The 6,459-nt window shown below is 37.7% G+C and overlaps 1 pseudogene; it reads left to right on the top strand.

Moving 5' to 3' along the window:
* The first annotated feature begins 1,761 nt into the window (after positions 1 to 1,761).
* LOC102287649 (ribosomal protein eL22-like 1 pseudogene) lies at positions 1,762 to 2,124 on the top strand (annotated as a pseudogene).
* The last annotated feature ends 4,335 nt before the right edge of the window (positions 2,125 to 6,459 follow it).

The following is a 6,459-nucleotide window of genomic DNA, read 5'->3' as shown; positions in this document are numbered from 1 at the left end:
AAATTCATAGACAAAAAGAATAGAGGTTACCAAGGGCTGGAAGGAGGAAGGAATCGGGCGTTATTGTTTAATGGGTACAGATTTTCTATTAGAATAATTAAAATGTAGCCCTCACGCCATAGATCATTCTTTTCTCTTGTGACATGACATCTAATAACTGAATAGTGCAAATGGTATTGCCAGAATAAACATTTTTCTGATCGCTACTTCTTGAAATTCATGCTGCTGCTGCTGCTGCTAAGTCGCTTCAGTCATGTCCGACTCTGTGCGACCCCATAGACAGCAGCCCACCAGGCTCCCCCATCCCTGGGATTCTCTAGGCAAGAACACTGGAGTGGGTTGCCATTTCCTTCTCCAAATTCATGAGGGTTCTTCAGTTCATAATGAGGTTATAGTTCATTTGGACCCAGACTTACCTATATTGTTCTGTTCTAATAAAGCCCAATCTGAAGATCTCTGCAGAGGTCTTTCAGGGGTTTACTTAAGCACCCACCTACTTTTCATAAATATGTGTAATTTAGTTGGTAACTTGTGTCTGACTCTTTGTCTCGAATACATAGTTAACATTTTGTTGCATTCTAAAGATGAAGTGAGCTCTAGGACTGGTATCAGTCCATTTAATTTTTTAGCTAAAATATCCAAAGTTTTCAAAGAAAGGTTACAATTCTGTCAAGCCAAAGCTCATTTCCTAGGGCATGATTTAGACCAAAAAGGCAAAGCCCTCACTTGCAGGCTTGAAAGGCTTTATGGAAGCCTTTCATTTTTCCAGGCTTATTTTCAAGCCAGAGGATTCTTGGCTAGGACTCCTAATTATTGCCAGCAATGGGTCCCCAACTTTTCTGAGGTTGCCATTTAACAAAGTTCTCAGTAACTCACCCTCTTCTTTGAAAACCTAAACATGACCAGGCATTGTGTGATACAGATTTTGTTATCCAATCATCTCCTTCAATCTGGAACTAACTAATATTATAGATCTTTTTTTGTTTGTTTGTTTGTGTATGTGTGACCTGGACCTAGGCAGGCCCTTGGTGTTCTGACTCAGTTTCATAGGAATCTGACTCAATTCTGACTCAAAGCATGGAGACTAGTTGCTTAACACAGCTCTCTCTAATAATAGGTTTATAATAACTTTTTTTATGTTGATTTTTTAAACTGAGTACCTTTCAAACCCCAGTGGATTGCAAAATGCCCCTTCTTGTCCTCCTCTTCACCCTGGTCTGGGCTACCATCCACTGGGGGCCTATCTTAGTCCTTTCAAGCTGCTGTAACAAAATCCCACCGACAAGATAAAGTTTTTATAAACAACAGAAATTTATTTCTCACAGTTCTGGAGGTGTGATGTAGAAGATCGGGGTGCTAGCACGGTCCGGTGAGGGCTCTTGTCCAGGCTGTAGGTGTCTCATTGTGTCCTCATGTGGCTAGGGTTCTCTCTGGAGCCTCTTTTATAAGTTACTAGTCCCATTTATGAGGATCCCCCCATAACTGAAGCACCTCTCAAAGCCATTACCTATTAATACTACCACCTTTGGTGTTAAAATTTCAACACATGAATTTGTGGGGTTCACAGAATCCCAGGGACCGGGGAGCCTGGTGGGCTGCCGTCTATGGGGTCGCACAGAGTCGGACACGACTGAAGTGACTTAGCAGCAGCAGTAGCAGCAGACATTCAGACCATAGCAGAGTCTGTCCTCAGTGGCTGTGAGCTAATTCTCCGTTAAATCAATCATCCAGTCTCTTTCTAATTCCCTGCCCTTCTTCAAGATGATGCCGCAGAAAGACAAGAAGCCTGAGAAGTCAGCCTGGAGGTTTAATTTGGACCAGGCTCATCCAATAGAAGATGGATTTTTGATTCTGGAAATTTTGAACATTTTTTTGTTAGAGAAAGTTAAAGTCAATGGAAAAGCTAGAAATTTTGGGAATGTCGTTCATATTGAATGCTTCAAGAATAAAATGATTTTTCCTGAGAAACAGTTCTCCAAAAGCTATTTGAAGTATCTTACCAAGAAATATCTTAAGAACAGTCTTCATGGTTGACTTTATGTGGTTGTATCTGACAATGAGACTTATGAACTTTATTACTTCAAGATTAGTCAAGATGAGGGTGGATTTGAATCTGAGGATTAGGTAAAACTGCCCCTTACAGGGCTTTGTTTAGTAATAAAACAAATGAGGCATACAAGAGGAAGAAACATCTAGAAACAGACTTTTAGTTTATTAGTGAATAAAAAACATTGTACTCTATTTTTAAAAAATGAGTCACCCAGGAACGCATACCTGGACTGATTTACCTGTGCTTCCTTCCACCCCATAGATTTATTGTTTCACCTAACAATACTTTGAAAAATCACCAAGAGGTTTGCAAACCATACAGGCTAGACCCCATGCAAAGCCTTCCCTGTGGAGATGAAAAAGGTAGCACCACAGCAGTGTCACAGGAGGTCTGCTGAAACATAAAATTTAAATAAAGCCCAAAGCTTTATAGCATAATACCCCCAATGTTTGTGCTTTGATAAAAAATCACTCATACCAAGAATCAGGACAATCTCAATGTGAGTGAGAAAAACCAGTAATCAGATACCCATATCTAGATGGTATAGGTGTTAGAATGACTTGTCGAAGAAAGATTTTGAAGCAACCATCATTATAACGTATCAGTGAGCCATTATGAGCACACTTGAAACCCATGAAAACAGAAAGTAAGAAATTAGAAGAGAAGGAAGGGGCAAATGGAGATTTTAGGACTTAAATATAAAATACAATAAGTTCAAACAAAAAGTTCAGTAGATTGGCCCAATAGTAGAACTGTGGAAAGAATCCATGGATTTGAAAATAGAACAATAGAAATTACTCAATCTGAACAACAGAGATAAAAATAGAAAAAAATGAACGTAGAATCAGGGACTTATGGAGCTATATAAAAGATCTTAGTGTTGTGGCACCAGAATCTTGGAAAAAGGGTAGAGATTAAAAAGTACTCAAAGAAATAATGACTGAAAAATTTCCTAAGTTCCTGAAAATTTGTCCAAAAAACATAAGCTTACAAATTCATGAAACTGATGAACCCAAATATCATAAACCCCAAAACTTTATGCCAAGGCACATCATAGTCAAATGTTTGAAAACTAAAAGCAAAGAAAATATTCTTGAAAGCAGCAAAAGAGAAAAGATGTATTATTTATAGGAGATAAACAATTTGAATGACAGCAGGTTTTCTTATCAAAATCCATGGAGGCCAGAAAGAGGTGGCATGTTTTTCATGTGTTAAAAGAAATGTCAACCCAGAATTCTATATCCATCAAACATATCCTTTAGGTATGAAGGAGAAACCAGGACTTTCTCAGAGGGAGGAAAATTAAGAGAACTTTCCCAGAAGACCTATCTTAAAGGAATGGCTAAAGGAAACTCTCTAAACAGAAAGAAAATAATGAAAGAAGAAATCTTGGCACATCAGGAAGGAAGAAAATAAAAGACAAAGATTAAAAGTATAGTGACAACATATTGAGATAAAGAATACTTTGAGGAGCTTCCTGGTGGTCCAGTGGTTAAGAATCCGCCTTCCAATGCAGGGGATGTGGGTTCAATCCCTGGTTGGGGAGCTAAGATCCCACGTGCCACAGGACTACTGAGCCAGAGCACTCTAGAGTCTACGTACCACAACTAGAGAGAAGCCCATGTGCCGCAAGGAAGATGCCAAGTGCTGCAACTAAGACCCAACAGCAAAATAAATAAGATAGGAGCAACCAAAATGTCCATTGACAGAAAAATGGATGAAGAAGATGTGGTACGTTTATACAAAGAAACATTACTCAGCCATTAAGGGAGTGCCATCATACCATTTGCAGCAACATGGATGGACCTAGAGATTGTCATCCTGAGTGAAGGAAGTCTGACAGAGAAGGAGAACTGTTGTATGACATCCCTTATATGTGGACTCTAAAAAGAAACAATACGAATGAACTTACAAAGCAGAAAGAGAGAACAAACTTGTGGTTGGTGGGCAAAAGGGATCGTTAGGGAATTGGGGGTGAGCATGTACACACTGCTATCTTCAAAACGGATAACCAACAAGAATTTATTTTACAGCACATGGAACTCTGCTTGATGTTATGTGGCAGCCTGGATGGGAGGGGAGTTTGGGGGAGAATGGATACATGTGTATGTATGGCTGAGCCCCTTTGTTGTTCACATGAAACTGTCACAGCATTGTTGATCGGCAATATCCTAACACAAAATAAAAAGTTAAAAAAAAAGACTACTTCGAATTGCTACTATAGGTGGAGAGAAGTCCCGCTAACCCATATCAGAGAATTTAAATTGTGTTTTTGTAAGTCCTTACAGTTTTGTTTGATACTTTCTTCTGCAGTATATCCCATTTAATCTGACTGATTAAATCATAATGAATTGTTTTAACTTTGTGATTTTAATTTTCAATTATATTTATGTTCACTATAAATCTTTTAAAAATATTAATATGAAATTTTAAATTGTCTTTAAAAAAATAAAAATTGTGTTTAATAAGTTGTCTGTCTAAAAAAATATATATATAACTTACCTAACCCTATAGGAGTGAAATCATTATGACCAGCTCAATAAATTCAGAGAAAAATATTGTCAAAAAAAAGTAATTAAAGGAATACTCAATTAGAAAGAGAAAGTAGATCATGGGTGAATTGACTAGAATATAGACTTTTAGAGTCAGAAAGACCTACATTCAAATTATGATCATGTCATAAAATTTCCTGAAAGTTTGACTCTTCAGAGACTGTTTCTTCTTTTGTAAAATGAATTGTTTAGAAGATTAAAGGAGGTACTGCTTATCAACAAGCTGTCTACCACATAATAGGGGCTCAATACATAACTGTTACTGATAACATTTACATAGGATATATATACATCCTTAAAAGTCCTGTACTAGCGGAAGACATAAAAAGAGAGGATCTGTTTGGGAAAACATATGAACTAATACTTGTATTTTAAGAAGTCCCAAAAGGTTAAAATCTATACTACATAAATACCTTATTCAAAGTTATACTTTGTTTTATTCATTTTTTAAAAATTATTTATAAAAGTAATATTTTTAATTGAGAAAGAAAATCACACAAAAAAATAATAGTAAGAAATCAAGAGATGAGACAATGAGATGAGATGGGACAAACAAGATGAGGTTATAAGGGCCCTGCATGAGTGCTTTTTGAATTAGCAGCAGACACTACTTCTCCCAAACCACTCATCTGTAAAATTGTCCCTGTCAACCACACTTGGGTATGACCAGTGTGGGAACAATAAAAGGCACACAAAAATGATACTTTTCCTAAATGTGCTATATTATCAATCTTATATTTAATTTTGTTAAGCTTTGACATGTGCAGAATTCCATCAAAATGTCTCTGTGTAATTTCATGGGAAGTATATTTAACCAAAGCTCTCTTTGGCTGATCTTGAAGGAACCATTTTCCAAGCTTGTTTGCCCAGCTGCTGCCTGGAACCCGTGGGGCTAGGATGAAATCAGTGATGAGGTTGGCAGGTGATCAGCCAGCCTTGAACAGAATATTTCAGATAATCGCCTGTATATTGCTTTTTAAGCTTCTGTAGTTTTAACTTTAATAGATTTTTAATATTTTAAACATGTTTTAAAGTTCACATATTTTTAGTTTTTGCACAAAGGCTCAAGTTGGATCCAAGTTTTTGTCCTGCTATTGCAATGAGAAGGTACAGGACTTGTTTTTAGTCCCATCGTCCTCACTGAACAGTGGCGCCTGTGGCCAGTCTTCCCGGGCCCTGCTAACGTGGGCACTGCAGCACAACTCAGAAGTTGGCCACATTTGGTTATTTGACTGTGTCAGCTCTACACATTCCACTTAACGTTGCTGACTTTTGAGTCACCCGTAGAGACATGACTTCCTGCTTCTTCTCGGCAGCTGAGAAGACTGAACATCATAAAGGAGCTAGTCAAGGCCACATACGTGCCTCTACCATTCAAATTTTGAGTCCTTTTCCATTAACACACAGACAGCACTGACACTTGAAACATGCCACTAATTAAATGCCTAGATGTGAAGAAAAAATAAATAAGATTATGCTTAAAATAGGCCCTCAATAGATAGAAAATGAATAAGAAGAGATAACTCATAAACAGAAAAAGAGTAGACTACTGTGCACAAGTAGAAGGGAAAATGTTTATCTTTAAGAATTTTTTTTCCAGGTGTGACAGCATTTAATTAATGAAAGAAAAAATTACATTTCCCTGTGACTTCTCTGGTAGTCCAGTGGTTAAGACTCTGCACTTTCACTGTAGAGGCATGGGTTCGATCCCTGGGCAGGGAACTAAGATCTTGCATGTCACAGGGCCCATTGCGCGTGCGCACGCACACACACACACACACACACACACACACACATTTCCAGCCTCAGTCTATACTTGTAGGATCTACTATTCTATTGAGATTTTCTTGGGCAGTG

This window comes from Bos mutus, chromosome 3, assembly GCF_027580195.1.
Source record: "Bos mutus isolate GX-2022 chromosome 3, NWIPB_WYAK_1.1, whole genome shotgun sequence".
Lineage (NCBI taxonomy): Eukaryota > Metazoa > Chordata > Mammalia > Artiodactyla > Bovidae > Bos > Bos mutus.
This window is presented reverse-complemented; position numbering and strand designations above follow the sequence as displayed.